The following is a 21,641-nucleotide window of genomic DNA, read 5'->3' as shown; positions in this document are numbered from 1 at the left end:
ATGATGTTGGCATTACAGTACTCATATAAGAGTTAGTCACTGATTGGCTGAAAAGACACACTCAGTACACAGGAAACCCACACTGACTTCCTGTTGTTCAGAGGAGCTGGGTCTTTCAGTAACAGGGTCAGAGTAGCTGGGTCTTTCAGTAACAGGGTCAGAGTAGCTGGGTCTTTCAGTAACAGGGTCAGAGTAGCTGGGTCTGTCAGTAACAGTGTCAGAGTAGCTGGGACTTTTAGTAACAGGGTCAGAGTAGCTGGGTATTTCAGTAACAGGGTCAGAGTAGCTGGGTCTGTCAGTAACAGGGTCAGAGTAGCTGGGTCTTTCAGTAAGAGGGTCAGAGAAGCTGGGTCTGTCAGTAACAGGGTCAGAGTAGCTGGGTCTTTCAGTAACAGGGTCAGAGTAGCTGGGTCTGTCAGTAACAGGGTCAGAGTAGCTGGGTCTGTCAGTAACAGGGTCAGAGTAGCTGGGTCTGTCAGTAACAGGGTCAGAGTAGCTGGGTCTTTCAGTAACAGGGTCAAAGTAGCTGGGTCTTTCAGTAACAGGGTCAGAGTAGCTGGGTCTGTCAGTAACATGGTCAGAGTAGCTGGGTCTTTCAGTAACAGGGTCAGAGTAGCTGGGTCTGTCAGTAACAGGGTCAGAGTAGCTGGGTATATCAGTAACAGGGTCAGAGTAGCTGGGTCTGTCAGTAACAGGGTCAGAGTAGCTGGGTCTGTCAGTAACAGGGTCAGAGTAGCTGGGTCTGTCAGTAACAGGGTCAGAGTAGCTGGGTATTTCAGTAACAGGGTCAGAGTAGCTGGGTCTGTCAGTAACAGGGTCAGATAGCTGGGTCTGTCAGTAACAGGGTCAGAGTAGCTGGGTGTTTCAGTAACAGGGTCAGAGTAGCTGGGTCTGTCAGTAACAGGGTCAGAGTAGCTGGGACTCTCAGTAACAGGGTCAGAGCAAATGGGTCTTTCAGTAACAGGGTCAGAGTAGCTGGGTCTTTCAGTAACAGGGTCAGAGTAGCTGGGTCTTTCAGTAACAGGGTCAGAGTAGCTGGGTCTTTCAGTAACAGGGTCAGAGTAGCTGGGTCTTTCAGTAACAGGGTCAGAGTAGCTGGGTCTGTCAGTAACAGGGTCAGAGTAGCTGGGTCTGTCAGTAACAGGGTCAGAGTAGCTGGGTCTTTCAGTAACAGGGTCAGAGTAGCTGGGTCTGCTCAGTAACAGGGTCAGAGTAGCTGGGTCTTTCAGTAACAGGGTCAGAGTAGCTGGGTCTGTCAGTAACAGGGTCAGAGTAGCTGGGTCTGTCAGTAACAGGGTCAGAGTAGCTGGGTCTTTCAGTAACAGGGTCAGAGTAGCTGGGTCTTTCAGTAACAGGGTCAGAGTAAGCTGGGTCTGTCAGTAACAGGGTCAGAGTAGCTGGGTCTTTCAGTAACAGGGTCAGAGTAGCTGGGTCTGTCTGTAAAAGGGTCAGAGAAACTGGGTCTGTCAGTAACAGGGTCAGAGTAGCTGGGTCTGTCAGTAACAGGGTCAGAGTAGCTGGGTCTGTCAGTAACAGGGTCAGAGTTGCTGGGTCTGTCAGTAACAGGGTCAGAGTAGCTGGGTCTTTCAGTAACAGGGTCAGAGTAGCTGGGTTTGTTAGTAACAGGGTCAGAGTAGCTGGGTCTGTCAGTAACAGGGTCAGAGTAGCTGGGTCTGTCAGTAACAGGGTCAGAGAAGCTGGGTCTTTCAGTAACAGGGTCAGAGTAGCTGGGTCTGTCAGTAACAGGGTCAGAGTAGCTGGGTCTTTCAGTAACAGGGTCAGAGTAGCTGGGTATTTCAGTAACAGGGTCAGAGTAGCTGGGTCTGTCAGTAACAGGGTCAGAGTAGCTGGGTCTTTCAGTAACAGGGTCAGAGTAGCTGGGTCTGTCAGTAACAGGGTCAGAGTAGCTGGGTCTGTCAGTAACAGTGTCAGAGTAGCTGGGTCTGTCAATAACAGGGTCAGAGTAGCTGGGTCTGTCAGTAACAGGGTCAGAGTAGCTGGTTCTGTCAGTAACAGAGTCAGAGTAGCTGGTTCTGTCAGTAACAGGGTCAGAGTAGCTGGGTCTTTCAGTAACAGGGTCAGAGTAGCTGGGTCTTTCAGTAACAGGGTCAGAGTAGCTGGGTCTGTCAGTAACAGGGTCAGAGTAGCTGGGTCTTTCAGTAACAGGGTCAGAGTAAGCTGGGTCTGTCAGTAACAGGGTCAGAGTAGCTGGGTCTGTCAGTAACAGGGTCAGATTAGCTGGTTCTGCTCAGTAACAAGGTCAGAGTAGCTGGTTCTGTCAGTAACAGGGTCAGAGTAGCTGGGTCTTTCAGTAACAGGGTCAGAGTAGCTGGGTCTTTCAGTAACAGGGTCAGAGTAGCTGGGTCTGTCAGTAACAGGGTCAGAGTAGCTGGGTCTTTCAGTAACAGGGTCAGAGTAGCTGGGTCTGTCAGTAACAGGGTCAGAGTAGCTGGGTCTGTCAGTAACAGGGTCAGAGTAGCTGGGTCTGTCAGTAACAGGGTCAGAGTAGCTGGGTCTGTCAGTAACAGGGTCAGAGTAGCTGGGTCTGTCAGTAACAGGGTCAGAGTAGCTGGGTCTTTCAGCAACAGGGTCAGAGTAGCTGGGTCTGTCAGTAACAGGGTCAGAGTAGCTGGGTCTGTCAGTAACAGGGTCAGAGTAGCTGGGTCTGTCAGTAACAGGGTCAGAGTAGCTGGGTCTGTCAGTAACAGGGGTCAGAGTAGCTGGGTCTGTCAGTAACAGGGTCAGAGTAGCTGGGTCTGTCAGTAACAGGGTCAGAGTAGCTGGGTCTGTCAGTAACAGGGTCAGAGTAGCTGGGTCTTTCAGTAACAGGGTCAGAGTAGCTGGGTCTGTCAGTAACAGGGTCAGAGTAGCTGGGTATGTCAATAACAGGGTCAGAGTAGCTGGGTCTTTCAGTAACAGGGTCAGAGTAGCTGGGTCTTTCAGTAACAGGGTCAGAGTAGCTGGGTCTTTCAGTAACAGGGTAAGAGTAGCTGGGTCTTTCAGTAACAGGGTCAGAGTAGCTGGGTCTGTCAGTAACATGGTCAGAGTAGCTGGGTCTGTCAGTAACAGGGTCAGAGTAGCTGGGTCTTTCAGTAACAGGGTCAGAGTAGCTGGGTCTGTCAGTAACATGGTCAGAGTAGCTGGGTCTGTCAGTAACAGGGTCGGCAGGTAGCTGGGTCTTTCAGTAACAGGGTCAGAGTAGCTGGGTCTTTCAGTAACAGGGTCAGAGTAGCTGGGTCTGTCAGTAACAGGGTCAGAGTAGCTGGGTCTTTCAGTAACAGGGTCAGAGTAGCTGCGCTCTGTCAGTAACAGGGTCAGAGTAACTGGGTCTGTCAGTAACAGGGTCAGAGTAGCTGGGTCTGTCAGTAACAGGGTCAGAGTAGCTGGGTCTGTCAGCAACAGGGTCAGAGTAGCTGGGTCTGTCAGTAACAGGGTCAGAGTAGCTGGGTCTTTCAGTAACAGGGTCAGAGTAGCTGGGTCTGTCAGTAACAGGGTCAGAGTAGCTGGGTCTGTCAGTAACAGGGTCAGAGTACCTGGGTCTTTCAGTAACAGGGTCAGAGTAGCTGGGTCTTTAAGTAACAGGGTCAGAGTAGCTGGGTCTGTCAGTAACAGGGTCAGAGTATCTGGGTCTGTCAGTAACAGGGTCAGAGTAAATGGGTCTGTCAGTAACAGGGTCAGAGTTGCTGGGTCTGTCAGTAACAGGGTCAGAGTAGCTGGGTCTGTCAGTAACAGGGTCAGAGTAGCTGGGTCTTTCAGTAACAGGGTCAGAGTAGCTTGGTCTTTCAGTGACAGGGTCAGAGTGGCTGGGTCTTTCAGTAACAGGGTCAGAGTAGCTGGGTCTTTCAGTAACAGGGTCAGAGTAGCTGGGTCTTTCAGTAACAGGGTCAGAGTAGCTGGGTCTGTCAGTAACAGGGTCGGTGTAGCTGGGTCTGTCAGTAACAGGGTCAGAGTAGCTGGGTCTTTCAGTAACAGGGTCAGAGTAGCTGGGTCTTTCAGTAACAGGATCAGAGTAGCTGGGTCTTTCAGTAACAGGGTCAGAGTAGCTGGGTCTTTCAGTAACAGGGTCAGAGTAGCTGGGTCTGTCAGTAACAGGGTCAGAGTAGCTGGGTCTTTCAGTAACAGGGTCAGAGTAGCTGGGTCTGTCAGTAACAGGGTCAGAGTAGCTGGGTCTGTCAGTAACAGGGTCAGAGTAGCTGGTTCTGTCAGTAACAAGGTCAGAGTAGCTGGTTCTGTCAGTAACAGGGTCAGAGTAGCTGGGTCTTTCAGTAACAGGGTCAGAGTAGCTGGGTCTTTCAGTAACAGGGTCAGAGTAGCTGGGTCTTTCAGTAACAGGGTCAGAGTAGCTGGGTCTGTCAGTAACAGGGTCAGAGTAGCTGGGTCTGTCAGTAACAGGGTCAGAGTAGCTGGGTCTGTCAGTAACAGGGTCAGAGTAGCTGGGTCTGTCAGTAACAGGGTCAGAGTAGCTGGGTCTGTCAGTAACAGGGTCAGAGTAGCTGGGTCTTTCAGTAACAGGGTCAGAGTAGCTGGGTCTGTCAGTAACAGGGTCAGAGTAGCTGGGTCTGTCAGTAACAGGGTCAGAGTAGCTGGGTCTGTCAGTAACAGGGTCAGAGTAGCTGGGTCTGTCAGTAACAGGGTCAGGGAGTAGCTGGGTCTGTCAGTAACAGGGTCAGAGTAGCTGGGTCTGTCAGTAACAGGGTCAGAGTAGCTGGGTCTGCTCAGTAACAGGGTCAGAGTAGCTGGGTCTTTCAGTAACAGGGTCAGAGTAGCTGGGTCTGTCAGTAACAGGGTCAGAGTAGCTGGGTATGTCAATAACAGGGTCAGAGTAGCTGGGTCTTTCAGTAACAGGGTCAGAGTAGCTGGGTCTTTCAGTAACAGGGTCAGAGTAGCTGGGTCTTTCAGTAACAGGGTAAGAGTAGCTGGGTCTTTCAGTAACAGGGTCAGAGTAGCTGGGTCTGTCAGTAACATGGTCAGAGTAGCTGGGTCTGTCAGTAACAGGGTCAGAGTAGCTGGGTCTTTCAGTAACAGGGTCAGAGTAGCTGGGTCTGTCAGTAACATGGTCAGAGTAGCTGGGTCTGTCAGTAACAGGGTCGGCAGGTAGCTGGGTCTTTCAGTAACAGGGTCAGAGTAGCTGGGTCTTTCAGTAACAGGGTCAGAGTAGCTGGGTCTGTCAGTAACAGGGTCAGAGTAGCTGGGTCTTTCAGTAACAGGGTCAGAGTAGCTGCGTCTGTCAGTAACAGGGTCAGAGTAACTGGGTCTGTCAGTAACAGGGTCAGAGTAGCTGGGTCTGTCAGTAACAGGGTCAGAGTAGCTGGGTCTGTCAGTAACAGGGTCAGAGTAGCTGGGTCTGTCAGTAACAGGGTCAGAGTAGCTGGGTCTTTCAGTAACAGGGTCAGAGTAGCTGGGTCTGTCAGTAACAGGGTCAGAGTAGCTGGGTCTGTCAGTAACAGGGTCAGAGTACCTGGGTCTTTCAGTAACAGGGTCAGAGTAGCTGGGTCTTTAAGTAACAGGGTCAGAGTAGCTGGGTCTGTCAGTAACAGGGTCAGAGTATCTGGGTCTGTCAGTAACAGGGTCAGAGTAAATGGGTCTGTCAGTAACAGGGTCAGAGTTGCTGGGTCTGTCAGTAACAGGGTCAGAGTAGCTGGGTCTGTCAGTAACAGGGTCAGAGTAGCTGGGTCTTTCAGTAACAGGGTCAGAGTAGCTTGGTCTTTCAGTGACAGGGTCAGAGTGGCTGGGTCTTTCAGTAACAGGGTCAGAGTAGCTGGGTCTTTCAGTAACAGGTCAGAGTAGCTGGGTCTTTCAGTAACAGGGTCAGAGTAGCTGGGTCTGTCAGTAACAGGGTCGGTGTAGCTGGGTCTGTCAGTAACAGGGTCAGAGTAGCTGGGTCTTTCAGTAACAGGGTCAGAGTAGCTGGGTCTTTCAGTAACAGGATCAGAGTAGCTGGGTCTTTCAGTAACAGGGTCAGAGTAGCTGGGTCTTTCAGTAACAGGGTCAGAGTAGCTGGGTTTGTCAGTAACAGGGTCAGAGTAGCTGGGTCTGTCAGTAACAGGGTCAAAGTAGCTGGGTCTTTCAGTAACAGGGTCAGAGTAGCTGGGTCTTTCAGTAACAGGGTCAGAGTAGCTGGGTCTGTCAGTAACAGGGTCAGAGTAGCTGGGTCTTTCAGTAACAGGGTCAGAGTAGCTGGGTCTGTCAGTAACAGGGTCAGAGTAGCTGGGTCTGTCAGTAACAGGGTCAGAGTAGCTGGGTCTGTCAGTAACAGGGTCAGAGTAGCTGGGACTTTCAGTAACAGGGTCAGAGTAGCTGGGTATGTCAGTAACAGGGTCAGAGTAGCTGAGTCTTTCAGTAACAGGGTCAGAGTAGCTGGGTCTGTCAGTAACAGGGTCAAGGTAGCTGGGTCTGTCAGTAACAGGGTCAGAGTAACTGGGTCTGTCAGTAACAGGGTCAGAGTAGCTGGGTCTGTCAGTAACAGGGTCAGAGTAGCTGGGTCTGTCAGTAACAGGGTCAGAGTAGCTGGGTCTTTCAGTAACAAGGTCAGAGTAGCTGGGTCTGTCAGTAACAGGGTCAGAGTAGCTGGGTCTGTCAGTAACAGGGTCAGAGTATCTGGGTCTTTCAGTAACAGGGTCAGAGTAGCTGCGTCTTTCAGTAACAGGGTCAGAGTAGCTGGGTCTGTCTGTAACAGGGTCAGAGTAGCTGGGTCTGTCAGTAACAGGGTCAGAGTAGCTGGGTCTTTCAGTAACAGGGTCAGAGTAGCTGGGTCTGTCTGTAACAGGGTCAGAGAAACTGGGTCTGTCAGTAACAGGGTCAGAGTAGCTGGGTCTGTCAGTAACAGGGTCAGAGTAGCTGGGTCTGTCAGTAACAGGGTCAGAGTAGCTGGGTCTGTCAGTAACAGGGTCAGAGTAGCTGGGTCTTTCAGTAACAGGGTCAGAGTAGCTGGGTCTGTCAGTAACAGGGTCAGAGTAGCTGGGACTTTCAGTAACAGGGTCAGAGTAGCTGGGTCTGTCAGTAACAGGGTCAGAGTAGCTGAGTCTTTCAGTAACAGGGTCAGAGTAGCTGGGTCTGTCAGTAACAGGGTCAGAGTAGCTGGGTCTGTCAGTAACAGGGTCAGAGTAGCTGGGTCTGTCAGTAACAGGGTCAGAGTAGCTGGGTCTGTCAGTAACAGGGTCAGAGTAGCTGGGTCTGTCAGTAACAGGGTCAGAGTAGCTGGGTCTTTCAGTAACAAGGTCAGAGTAGCTGGGTCTGTCAGTAACAGGGTCAGAGTAGCTGGGTCTGTCAGTAACAGGGTCAGAGTATCTGGGTCTTTCAGTAACAGGGTCAGAGTAGCTGCGTCTTTCAGTAACAGGGTCAGAGTAGCTGGGTCTGTCAGTAACAGGGTCAGAGTAGCTGGGTCTGTCAGTAACAGGGTCAGAGTAGCTGGGTCTTTCAGTAACAGGGTCAGAGTAGCTGGGTCTGTCTGTAACAGGGTCAGAGAAACTGGGTCTGTCTGTAACAGGGTCAGAGTAGCTGGGTCTTTCAGTAACAGGGTCAGAGTAGCTGGGTCTGTCAGTAACAGGGTCAGAGTAGCTGGGTCTTTCAGTAACAGGGTCAGAGTAGCTGGGTCTTTCAGTAACAGGGTAAGAGTAGCTGGGTCTTTCAGTAACAGGGTCAGAGTAGCTGGGTCTGTCAGTAACAGGGTCAGAGTAGCTGGGTCTGTCAGTAACAGGGTCAGAGTAGCTGGGTCTTTCAGTAACAGGGTCAGAGTAGCTGGGTCTGTCAGTAACAGGGTCAGAGTAGCTGGGTCTGTCAGTAACAGGGTCGGCAGGTAGCTGGGTCTTTCAGTAACAGGGTCAGAGTAGCTGGGTCTTTCAGTAACAGGGTCAGAGTAGCTGGGTCTGTCAGTAACAGGGTCAGAGTAGCTGGGTCTTTCAGTAACAGGGTAATAGTAGCTGGGTCTGTCAGTAACAGGGTCAGAGTAACTGGGTCTGTCAGTAACAGGGTCAGAGTAGCTGCGTCTGTCAGTAACAGGGTCAGAGTAGCTGGGTCTGTCAGTAACAGGGTCAGAGTAGCTGGGTCTGTCAGTAACAGGGTCAGAGTAGCTGGGTCTTTCAGTAACAGGGTCAGAGTAGCTGGGTCTGTCAGTAACAGGGTCAGAGTAGCTGGGTCTGTCAGTAACAGGGTCAGAGTAGCTGGGTTTTTTCAGTAACAGGGTCAGAGTAGCTGGGTCTGTCAGTAACAGGGTCAGAGTAGCTGGGTCTTTCAGTAACAGGGTCAGAGTAGCTGGGTCTGTCAGTAACAGGGTCAGAGTAGCTGGGTCTTTCAGTAACAGGGTCAGAGTTGCTGGGTCTGTCAGTAACAGGGTCAGAGTAGTTGGGTCTGTCAGTAACAGGGTCAGAGTAGCTGGGTCTTTCAGTAACAGGGTCAGAGTAGCTGGGTCTGTCAGTAACAGGGTCAGAGTAGCTGAGTCTGTCAGTAACAGGGTCAGAGCAGCTGGGTCTTTCAGTAACAGAGTCAGAGTAGCTGGGTCTTTCAGTAACAGGGTCAAAGTAGCTGGGTCTTTCAGTAACAGGGTCAGAGTAGCTGGGTCTGTCAGTAACAGGGTCAGAGTAGCTGGGTCTGTCAGTAACAGGGTCAGAGCAGCTGGGTCTTTCAGTAACAGAGTCAGAGTAGCTGGGTCTTTCAGTAACAGGGTCAAAGTAGCTGGGTCTTTCAGTAACAGGGTCAGAGTAGCTGGGTCTTTCAGTAACAGGGTCAGAGTAGCTGGGTCTGTCAGTAACAGGGTCAGAGTAGCTGGGTCTTTCAGTAACAGGGTCAGAGTAGCTGGGTCTGTCAGTAACAGGGTCAGAGTAGCTGGGTCTGTCAGTAACAGGGTCAGAGTAGCTGGGTCTTTCAGTAACAGGGTCAGAGTAGCTGGGTCTGTCAGTAACAGGGTCAGAGTAGCTGGGTCTTTCAGTAACAGGGTCAGAGTAGCTGTGTCTGTCTGTAACAGGGTCAGAGAAACTGGGTCTGTCAGTAACAGGGTCAGAGTAGCTGGGTCTTTCAGTAACAGGGTCAGAGTAGCTGGGTCTGTCAGTAACAGGGTCAGAGTAGCTGGGTCTTTCAGTAACAGGGTCAGAGTAGCTGGGTCTTTCAGTAACAGGGTAAGAGTAGCTGGGTCTTTCAGTAACAGGGTCAGAGTAGCTGGGTCTGTCAGTAACAGGGTCAGAGTAGCTGGGTCTGTCAGTAACAGGGTCAGAGTAGCTGGGTCTTTCAGTAACAGGGTCAGAGTAGCTGGGTCTGTCAGTAACAGGGTCAGAGTAGCTGGGTCTGTCAGTAACAGGGTCGGCAGGTAGCTGGGTCTTTCAGTAACAGGGTCAGAGTAGCTGGGTCTTTCAGTAACAGGGTCAGAGTAGCTGGGTCTGTCAGTAACAGGGTCAGAGTAGCTGGGTCTTTCAGTAACAGGGTAATAGTAGCTGGGTCTGTCAGTAACAGGGTCAGAGTAACTGGGTCTGTCAGTAACAGGGTCAGAGTAGCTGGGTCTGTCAGTAACAGGGTCAGAGTAGCTGGGTCTGTCAGTAACAGGGTCAGAGTAGCTGGGTCTGTCAGTAACAGGGTCAGAGTAGCTGGGTCTTTCAGTAACAGGGTCAGAGTAGCTGGGTCTGTCAGTAACAGGGTCAGAGTAGCTGGGTCTGTCAGTAACAGGGTCAGAGTAGCTGGGTTTTTCAGTAACAGGGTCAGAGTAGCTGGGTCTGTCAGTAACAGGGTCAGAGTAGCTGGGTCTTTCAGTAACAGGGTCAGAGTAGCTGGGTCTGTCAGTAACAGGGTCAGAGTAGCTGGGTCTTTCAGTAACAGGGTCAGAGTTGCTGGGTCTGTCAGTAACAGGGTCAGAGTAGTTGGGTCTGTCAGTAACAGGGTCAGAGTAGCTGGGTCTTTCAGTAACAGGGTCAGAGTTGCTGGGTCTGTCAGTAACAGGGTCAGAGTAGCTGAGTCTGTCAGTAACAGGGTCAGAGCAGCTGGGTCTTTCAGTAACAGAGTCAGAGTAGCTGGGTCTTTCAGTAACAGGGTCAAAGTAGCTGGGTCTTTCAGTAACAGGGTCAGAGTAGCTGGGTCTGTCAGTAACAGGGTCAGAGTAGCTGGGTCTGTCAGTAACAGGGTCAGAGCAGCTGGGTCTTTCAGTAACAGAGTCAGAGTAGCTGGGTCTTTCAGTAACAGGGTCAAAGTAGCTGGGTCTTTCAGTAACAGGGTCAGAGTAGCTGGGTCTTTCAGTAACAGGGTCAGAGTAGCTGGGTCTGTCAGTAACAGGGTCAGAGTAGCTGGGTCTTTCAGTAACAGGGTCAGAGTAGCTGGGTCTGTCAGTAACAGGGTCAGAGTAGCTGGGTCTGTCAGTAACAGGGTCAGAGTAGCTGGGTCTTTCAGTAACAGGGTCAGAGTAGCTGGGTCTGTCAGTAACAGGGTCAGAGTAGCTGGGTCTTTCAGTAACAGGGTCAGAGTAGCTGGGTCTCTGAAGCAGATATAATTTAGTATGACAGGTACACACAACCATAAAGGATACAAGCACAACTACTGCCCTGCACTCTCATGTTAACAGTTCTCACCTCTTGACTTGAACTAGTCCATCTCAAGGTCTGATGGGTAATGTTAGACTCCAGATGTGGAACACATCCAGACTGAGATGGACCCACACCACATGAGGAAGTCACACCTCATGACTTGAGTCTTAGAGGTGTTGATACAGCTGAATGACTTTGTTGTTTCAGTCAAAGTAACATCATAAAGTATCTATCTGTTATCTGGTCCCTCATACAGCCTGTTAATACTACACTTGATACCATGCATACCTGGAGAAATATTACATATGATTAGATAATAATAGAGTCATACAAACACGCAAGCATGCATGCACGCTCACACACACACTTATGAGAAGGTACAGAGTGGCTGGCCAAGCAGCTGACACATCACGTGTCAAGTAGATGGAAACATTGTGGTTTCTACAGACCTGAAAACTACCCCACAGAACTGAATTCCAGGCATCACTTAACCCTTCAGACCTCCCCTCAGACCTGAAACCCAGGCCCCCCTTAACCCCTCAGTCCTCCCCTCAGACCTGAAACCCAGGCCCCCCTTAAACCCTCAGTCCTCCCCTCAGACCTGAAACCCAGGCCCCCCTTAACCCCCCAGTCCTCCCCTCAGACCTGAAACCCAGGCCCCCCTTAAACCCTCAGTCCTCCCTCAGACCTGAAACCCAGGCCCCCCTTAACCCATCAGTCCTCCCCTCAGACCTGAAACCCCGCCCCCCTTAACCCCTCAGTCCTCCCCTCAGACCTGAAACCCAGCCCCCCTTAACCCCTCCCCTACAGAGCAGAAGCACTAGCTGAGTAAACCACAACCACAGACATAGGACTATACATGATATACAATCATATGGACACTCTCCCATATACCCACATATATGTGCACTCATGTAAACAGATACATACATTGACCACTACTAATGTTGATAAGTCTGATATTATGATGTTGGCATTACAGTACTCATATAAGAGTTAGTCACTGATTGGCTGAAAAGACACACTCAGTACACAGGAAACCCACACTGACTTCCTGTTGTTGTTGCCATGGTGCTGTCATTCAGCCTGAGGAAGAGAATCCAAACATTATTATTACAAGTTAATTTGTCACAGATATCTCTCCCCTTCACACATATTGATCAGAGTGTGTATGTTAATTGTTTGGCCAGTGTTCATTGCTAAACACAGAGATCATACATCAGATGGGATAAAAAGTACTGTTTAACACTGGGTATATAGCACATCATCCAATGCATCTTGGGTATTGTAGTTTAATATTATCACCACCATAGTTTAGTGTACAAAGATCCATAATGAAAAATAACAGATTCAGTATCTGTATTCATTGATGAAAATAACTGTTTAAAACTGGGTAGTTAGAGCCCTGAATGTTGATTGGCTGAAAGCCGTGGTATATATATATATATATATATATATATATATATATATATATATATATATATATATATATATATATGTGAGACAATATACCACAGGTATGATGCAAAACGACATGTTTACTGCTCTAATCACGTTGGTAACCTGTTTATAATAGCAATAAGGCACCTCTGGGGTTTGTGGTATATTGCCAATATACCACGGCTAAGGGCTGTATCCAGGAACTCTGTGTTGAGTTAGCAGAGTGTTGTGGTCTAATACTTAGTGTTCAGTCTCCATTTTATCAGAGTGTTGTGGTATAATACTTAGTGTTCAGTCTCCATGTTATCAGAGTGTTATTGTCTAATACTTAGTGTTCAGTCTCCATGTTATCAGAGTGTTGTGGTCTAATACTTAGTGTTCAGTCTCCATGTTATCAGATTGTTATGGTCTAATACTTAGTGTTCAGTCTCCATGTTATCAGAGTGTTATGGTCTAATACTTAGTGTTCAGTCTCCATGTTATCAGAGTGTTGTGGTCTAATACTTAGTGTTCAGTCTCCATGTTATGGTCAACCACTTGACTAGGATCAAGAGGGTCATCTGTGTGTCCCAGTTTAAAGAGACCTCTCTGACTGTCAGGTTACCTGAACTAGTTCATAGATCAGGGGCAGGATTTGATTTATATCTTTAACTGTATTATAAATGAAGGTTCCATGTTCAATCAGTCAAATATGAGGTCAAACATGAGGTCAAATATGAGGTCAAACATGAGGTCAAACATGAGGTCAAACATGAGGTCAAACATGAGGTCAAACATGAGGTCAAACATGAGGTCAAATATGAGGTCAAACATGAGGTCAAACATGAGGTCAAACATGAGGTCTAACATGAGGTCAAACATGAGGTCTAACATGAGGTCAAACATGAGGTCAGACATGAGGTCAAACATGAGGTCTAACATGAGGTCAAACATGAGGTCAAACATGAGGTCAAACATTAGTCCTAGTACCTGACTACAAGTATAAAGTCCTATAGACCTACTTTAAGCCTCTGTATAAATGTATTTTCTTTAAGGTTTAAAGGTCAACTCAGTCATCAAAATGTGTTTTTATTTCTTCATAGAGTGTCTATAGGTCTCTTAAGGTGTTGCTATCTAAGGTGAACACCTCAAAACTGAATATTTTCCATTGACGTCACGTTACTTTGAAACCTGTTTACCTCAATGCTAGACCCTCCTCTTCATGTCACAACATGGGTTTCTGAGAAAAGGACCACAAGCTGAAAACTTTCCACTCCATCGAACCAATCGCTGCTCGTATGTCCTTTCATGGTAAAGTATATCTAGTCATGAACACGGAAATACACAGCAAAGACCTTGTTACTCAAAGACCCAGCTACTCTCTGACAGTCACCATCAGACCACCAGATGGACAGGCTGTGTGTGGCTCTGATTGCATTCTTATGTGAGTAACTTTTACTGGGCCTTATAGCTGAATGACAGCTGATTTCTTGATGTGGTTTTATAGTTGACTAGATCTGTTATCTTATTATTGTGATATTGTGATCACTGTGGTAAAGACACGAGGTTTATATTTACATGTGGAGAAGTTTATTACATTTACATTTTAGTCATTTAGCAGACGCTCTTATCCAGAGCGACTTACAGTTAGTGATTACATATTCTTTTTATACTGGCCCCCAGTGGGAATCGAACCCACAACCCTGGCGTTGCAAACGCCATGCTCTATCAACTGAGCTACATCCCTGCCGGCCATTCCCTCCCCTACTCTAGACGACGCTGGGCCAATTGTGCGCCGCCCATGAGTCTCCCGGTCGCGGCCGGCTGCGACAGAGCCTGGATTCGAACCAGGATCTCTAGTGGCACAGTTAGCACTGCGATGCAGTGCCTTAGACCACTGCGCCACTCAGGAGTTCATGATTTCGGATCAACCTCATAGGCTACAATACTGCCACTGCGCAAAGTTTATGATATCAAAGTGATATTCTGTGATTCATCCTAACACTGTTCCTCTGCTACCTGTAGGTGCTGTTTCCTCCAGTCAGTTCATCCTAACACTGTTCCTCTGCTACCTGTAGGTGCTGTTTCCTCCAGTCAGTTCATCCTAACACTGTTCCTCTGCTACCTGTAGGTGCTGTTTCCTCCAGTCAGTTCATCCTAACACTGTTCCTCTGCTACCTGTAGGTGCTGTTTCCTCCAGTCAGTTCATCCTAACACTGTTCCTCTGCTACCTGTAGGTGCTGTTTCCTCCAGTCAGTTTATCCTAACACTGTTCCTCTGCTACCTGTAGGTGCTGTTTCCTCCAGTCAGGATGGGATCTCTGCAGCAGAGGTGGAGCTGAGAGTCAGACCAGGAGACAACATCACTCTCTACTGTGACTGTATCATAACTCCTGGAGTATACATTATTATGTGGTATAGGAACTGTTCTCACAAGTACCAGCCACCTCTTGTTATTTCAACTACGTTTTTGGGTAACAACTCTTTCCCTGGATATAATCTGTTGTGGAACCCCTCTAACAACTCCTATGATCTACTGATTGAGAACATCACTGGATCTGACCTGGGACTCTACTACTGTGGGACTGTGGAGTACAAGATGGTGGATGAAGGAGGGGAAGGAGGTATTAAACAGAAAGAGGTCTACCACTATGGAAACATCACCACTAGGATTTCACTTGGTAAGAACAATTATTATTCTATATATAGATCTTATGGCTGTATCTTTAGTATTATTCATATTGTGTTAGTATTGGTGTGTCTGGTTTCCATTAAATGTTATTTTGAATCAATCATCCGAGGGTGATCTAAGGTCATAAACCATTACCTCAAGATCATCTGTAAACATCCAATCAGCAGTAGATAATTGACAACTCACTCTAAGAGAGTAGTTCTGTTTGTGTTTAATGTTTTGTCCAGACGTCAGTCCTCCTGAGTCCCCCTCCTCCTCTCCTGATGTAGACTGTGGACTGTGTTGGATGTTGCTGTTCAGTCTGTGTCCTGTGTCTGCTCTCCTCTCCTCCCTCCTCTCCTCTTTCTGTGTCTACTCCTTCTGCAGAACAACAGGTAAACTAACTTCATTATTAATAGCATTATGTTTTCTTTTTTCTTTCACTATTTCATAGCATGCACTGACTCACTCATTCCTTTTGTCGATTTGATATATTTATATTCCATCTTACTAACTGTTGAAGTAAGGAACATCCTATATCCTAATCTTCTGTTTTTGACAACATCAATAATATACAAAATTGATTATTTTACTTACAAAGTTAGTATACATTCACTCTCACTTAATCTATTTTACTCTCCAACTCAATCAATCAATGAAATAATCAATCAATCAATAAACCAGCCATCAATCAATCAATCAATCAAACCTTCTTTCAAATACTCTGGTAAACTAATGTAAACCATGTTAAATTGACAGTTCAATATCAGATGTGTTCTTTACTTGTTGTTGTAATGGTGATAACTCTTCCTCTGCAGCTGCAGCTGAGACTCAGGTTCCTCTGAACAGGACGACCACCAGGGGAACTGAGAGAAGAGAGAAGGTATAGTCAGAATGGGTGTTGTAGTTCTTTGACTGGTGGCCATCTCTATTTGTAGTCCATGTGATTTGTAACCCAGTACTATTCAAAGCATTGGCGAGTATACTCATTAAAAACTAAAGTAATAAGCAGTAAAACATAGTGACATGATGCATTTCATAAAATAATAATAATGTATGATTATATATGAATAATATTAACAGATTAATTTTAAAATCTCTCTCTCTCTCTATCTCTCTCTCTCTCTCTCTCTCTCTCTCTCTCTCTCTCTCTCTCTCTCTCTCTCTCTCTCTCAGGAGGAAGGAGATCTTTGTTATGCCTCGTTGGATATCCGTCAGGGACAGAGGAGACCAAAGAAGAAGAAGAGAGTCCAGAACTCTGACTTCAGTACCTACACAGCCATCAATACCAGCAGAGTGTGAGACCTATACCATCCATCAATACCAGCAGAGTGAGACCTATACCCTCCATCAATACCTGCAGGGTGAGACCTATACCATCCATCAATACCAGCAGAGAGAGACCTATACCAGCCATCAATACCAGCAGATTGTGAGACTGAAACCAGCCATCAATACCAGCAGAGTGTGAGACCTATACCATCCATCAATACCAGCAGAGAGAGACCTATACCAGCCATCAATACCAGCAGAGTGTGAGACTGAAACCAGCCATCAATACCAGCAGAGTGTGAGACCTATACCATCCATCAATACCAGCAGAGTGAGACCTATACCAGCCATCAATACCAGCAGAGTGTGAGACTGAAACCAGCCATCAATACCAGCAGAGTGTGAGACCTATACCATCCATCAATACCAGCAGAGTGAGACCTATACCAGCCATCAATACCAGCAGATTGAGACCTATACCATCCATCAATACCAGCAGAATGTGAGACTGAAACCAGCCATCAATACCAGCAGAGTGTGAGACCTATACCATCCATCAATACCAGCAGAGTGAGACCTATACCAGCCATCAATACCAGCAGAGTGTGAGACTGAAACCAGCCATCAATACCAGCAGAGTGTGAGACCTATACCATCCATCAATACCAGCAGAGTGAGACCTATACCAGCCATCAATACCAGCAGATTGAGACCTATACCATCCATCAATACCAGCAGAGTGTGAGACCTATACCATCCATCAATACCAGCAGAGTGAGACCTATACCAGCCATCAATACCAGCAGAGTGTGAGACCTATACCCTCCATCAATAACAGCAGAGTGAGACCTATACCATCCATCAATACCAGCAGAGTGAGACCTATACCATCCATCAATACCAGCAGAGTGAGACCTATACCATCCATCAATACCAGCAGAGTGAGACCTATACCATCCATCAATACCAGCAGAGTGAGACCTATGCCAGCCATCAATACCAGCAGAGTGAGACCTATACCATCCATCAATACCAGCAGAGTGAGACCTATACCATCCATCAATACCAGCAGAGTGAGACATATACCATCCATCAATACCAGCAGAGTGAGACCTATACCATCCATCAATACCAGCAGAGTGAGACCTATACCATCCATCAATACCAGCAGAGTGAGACCTATACCATCCATCAATACCAGCAGAGTGAGACCTATACCATCCATCAATAGCAGCAGAGTGAGACCTATACCATCCATCAATACCAGCAGAGTGAGACCTATACCATCCATCAATACCAGCAGAGTGAGACCTATACCATCCATCAATACCAGCAGAGTGTGAGACCTATACCCTCCATCAATACCAGCGGAGTGAGAGCTATACCCTCCATCAATACCAGCAGAGTGAGACCTATACCAGCCATCAATACCAGCAGAGTGTGAGACCTGTACCATCCATCAATACCAGCAGAGTGTGAGACCTGTACCATCCATCAATACCAGCAGAGTGAGACCTATACCCTCCATCAATACCAGCAGAGTGTGAGACCTGTACCATCCATGAATACCAGCAGAGTGTGAGACCTGTACCATCAATCAATACCAGCAGAGTGTGAGACCTCTACCATCCATCAATACCAGCAGAGTGAGACCTATACCAGCCATCAATACCAGCAGAGTGTGAGAGCTATACCAACCATCAATACCAGCAGAGAGATACCTATACCATCCATCAATACCAGCAGAGTGAGACCTATACCATCCATCAATACCAGCAGAGTGAGACCTATACCAGCCATCAATACCAGCAGAGTGAGACCTATACCATCCATCAATACCAGCAGAGTGAGACCTATACCATCCATCAATACCAGCAGAGTGAGACCTATACCCTCCATCAATACCAGCAGAGGGTGAGACCTGTACCATCCATCAATACCAGCAGAGTGTGAGACCTGTACCATCCATCAATACCAGCAGAGTGTGAGACCTGTACCATCCATCAATACCAGCAGAGTGATACCTATACCAGCCATCAATACCAGCAGAGTGTGAGACCTATACCATCCATCAATACCAGCAGAGTGAGACCTATACCAGCCATCAATACCAGCAGAGTGAGACCTATACCATCCATCAATACCAGCAGAGAGAGACCTATACCATCCATCAATACCAGCAGAGTGAGACCTATACCACCCATCAATACCAGCAGAGTGAGACCTATACCAGCCATCAATACCAGCAGAGTGAGACCTATACCATCCATCAATACCAGCAGAGTGAGACCTATACCATCCATCAATACCAGCAGAGTGAGACCTATACCCTCCATCAATACCAGCAGGGTGTGAGACCTATACCATCCATCAATACCAGCAGGGTGTGAGACCTATACCATCCATCAATACCAGCAGAGTGAGACCTATACCCTCCATCAATACCAGCAGGGTGTTAGAACCATTATAGACTTAACTGGGAGGACAAGAACTTTGATGTTATTACCAGTTATTTTACTTTTTATGGAATAATTTTAACTTCCAATATATTTCTCTCTCTCTCAACGTATGAAAATGAGTTTAGAGTCATTTTATTATGGTTGAGTATTATTTTTTGCCTTTATAATTATAAAAATTGATGTTTTTAAGCTTGCATTAATTTGACTCTATAACACACCTGCATTGAATCTATCAGAGTAAAATAATATTTTCAAAACTTCAGGAAATATGGTCATATATATTTTTGTAAAGGGAACGGATATGTTTTAAATGTACCTTGAATAAATATTGATTTAGTTTAATTTGATTTACTGATTTTACTTTCATTGCCGTAAGCATTTAGAATTGATTATAAAATTAGGTGTGGTGAAATGTGAAGACACTGCTTGTATCAAAAAGAGATAATGTGACAGCGTTACTTGAAAGACAGATGATCCAAGAGTGACGTAGTTTAACCCTTATGGAACGTTTTGGTTTTTTAAATGTGCACCCCTTGGGGTCCGCAGGACCAAGTTTGGGAAATTCTGCCCTATGGTCTCCTCAATGTTAAGGTTATACCATTCTGTTTGGAAAGGCTCCAGCAACCTTTCAGAGGTTTTGTTTGAGGGTGTGGCTTAGACAATTAGCAGATGTGGCTAACATATTAAGAGGGTTGGCTTAGAAGTGACAAGGATGTGACTCTTAGGCTAAGAAGGTGTGGCTTAGATGCTAAGGGGGTGTGTCTTTAGAGGAAGACAGATGCTGAACAGAACCACAGCAGTTTCCATGGTTTCATACAAACACCTAGCCTATGGTTGAAGTTTACTCAAAGTAGCTCAGTAAAGCTTTCAACCACATTCTCAATAGAGTTAAATAGAGAAGTCAGGTGAATTATACCACGGAACATTATGATCTCAGAAAAACATCATTTTATTTTGCAAATATAATTATTATTATAATTTATTATAATTATGTATTTATGGTCTGAGCTGGGTCCTGGTGGTGGTCTCCAGAGCTCTGTTTCTGTTCCTCATTCCTGCTGCCTTCTGGGTCGGGAAAACACACAGTGGGACAGGACATGGGTATATTCATATCAGTTTTTGTTAACTTAACTTCTCATCCAGTACAGTGATATAACAACAGTTTAACATCTTGTGTTGTTATGTTAAAACCAGGAGTTGGTAAGGAGAGGAGAGAAGTCCAGAAAAGAGGCAGAGACCAGTCATTCTCCATGTCTGTAGTGAATTGAACTTCTCTTCTACGTGTCCAATGAGATCAGCATGAAACTGTTGTCATGTGATTTCATCACACCATCATCTGCTGGTCTGTCTCATTCTTTCTCTATTACCCAGATGGTTTTTATTGCTTTATTTTGGTGCATTTTTAGTAAGGGCTTAGAGATTGCTTTTAAACGCAGAAAAGGTTTATCCTTTTAAAACTGCAGTTATTATTTTATATCTATTTTATTTTGTAAAGGTTTTTTACCATTTGAAAAGGTCTACAAAATAGTAGTTGTATTGTAATGGATGTGTTATTTTAGATTTAGCTACTTTTCATGTATGATTTGTATTTGTAAGGGTTATCTTCTGGAATGAAATGGCTATTTTTTCAGAGATTCTCCTGTTCTGTGGTATAATCAACCTGATTTCACTATGTAACTCTATTGAGAATGTGGTTTCACTGAAAGCTTTACAGAGCTACATTTAAGACACTTAAAATGTTGAGCCATAGGCCACGTCAGGGCTCTCCAACCCTGTTTGTGGAGAGCTACCCTCCTGTAGGTATTCGCTCCAACCCTGTTTGTGGAGAGCTACCCTCCTGTAGGTATTCGCTCCAACCCTGTTTGTGGAGAGCTACCCTCCTGTAGGTATTCGCTCCAACCCTGTTTGTGGAGAGCTACCCTCCAGTAGGTATTCGCTCCAACCCTGTTTGTGGAGAGCTACCCTCCTGTAGGTATTCGCTCCAACCCTGTTTGTGGAGAGCTACCCTCCTGTAGGTATTCGCTCCAACCCTGTTTGTGGAGAGCTACCCTCCTGTAGGTATTCGCTCCAACCCTGTTTGTGGAGAGCTACCCTCCAGTAGGTTTTCGCTCCAACCCCAGTTGTAACCAACAGGACGGTAGCTTTACAGGAACAAGGTTAAAGATTCCAGGGCGACGTGTTTGTATGAAACCACAGAAACTACTGTGGTTCTAATCAACAACGCTGTCTTCCTCTTAAGCCACGCCCCATTAGCTCCTAAAACCACACCCCTTCGGTTCTAAGCCACACCACGTTACATTTAAATCACGCCCCTTAGCCTCCATGCTCTGGTTATGCATATCTGTCATCCTCTAAAGCCACACCCTCTTCGTCTCTAAGCCACACCCTCTTCGTCTCTAAGCCACACCCTCTTCACCTCTAAATCACAACTCTTCACATCTAAGCCACACCCTCAAATACCTCAAAGGTTTGCTGGAGAATTTGTCAAACCAAATAGCATGACCTTGTACTCAGAGACCTTAAGGGGAGACAAAGAAATGACGACATGAAATCAAATTAAACTGAATCAATATTTGCATTTACATTTATTCAGCTACATTTACACATATCAATACACTTACAAATGAAATACAATTAATTTTCACAACTACAATTACAAAACAACAACTATATCAAAAGCTATTTAACCATATTCCCTGAGCTTAAAAACATTTTCTAAATCAATTTCGTTATTCTTATTAAAAGGCTACAAACAAAAGTTAAAAAAGAAATCACTAGTATGAAACGATTTAAAACAAGTAAAAAATACATTAAAATATTCCCCCCGAAATTAAGTAACTCTTAAAAATATCAAAACTGTCGTTGTCACACCTTCCCAGCTATATTGGTATAGGTCTCTCACTCTGCTGGTATTGATGGCTGGTATAGGTCTCACACTCTGCTGGTATTGATGGCTGGTATAGGTCTCACACTCTGCTGGTATTGATGGCTGGTATAGGTCTTACACTCTGCTGGTATTGATGGCTGGTATAGGTCTCACACTCTGCTGGTATCGATGGATGGTATAGGTCTCACACTCTGCTGGTATTGATGGCTGGTATAGGTCTCACACTCTGCTGGTATTGATGGCTGTTATAGGTCTCACACTCTGCTGGTATTGATGGCTGGTATAGGTCTCACACTCTGCTGGTATCGATGGATGGTATAGGTCTCACACTCTGCTGGTATCGATGGATGGTATAGGTCTCACACTCTGCTGGTATTGATGCATGGTATAGGGCCCACTCTGCTGGTATTGATGGATGGTATAGGTCTCACACTA

This window comes from Coregonus clupeaformis, unplaced genomic scaffold (assembly GCF_020615455.1).
Source record: "Coregonus clupeaformis isolate EN_2021a unplaced genomic scaffold, ASM2061545v1 scaf0354, whole genome shotgun sequence".
NCBI classification, from domain to species: domain Eukaryota; kingdom Metazoa; phylum Chordata; class Actinopteri; order Salmoniformes; family Salmonidae; genus Coregonus; species Coregonus clupeaformis.
This window is presented reverse-complemented; position numbering follows the sequence as displayed.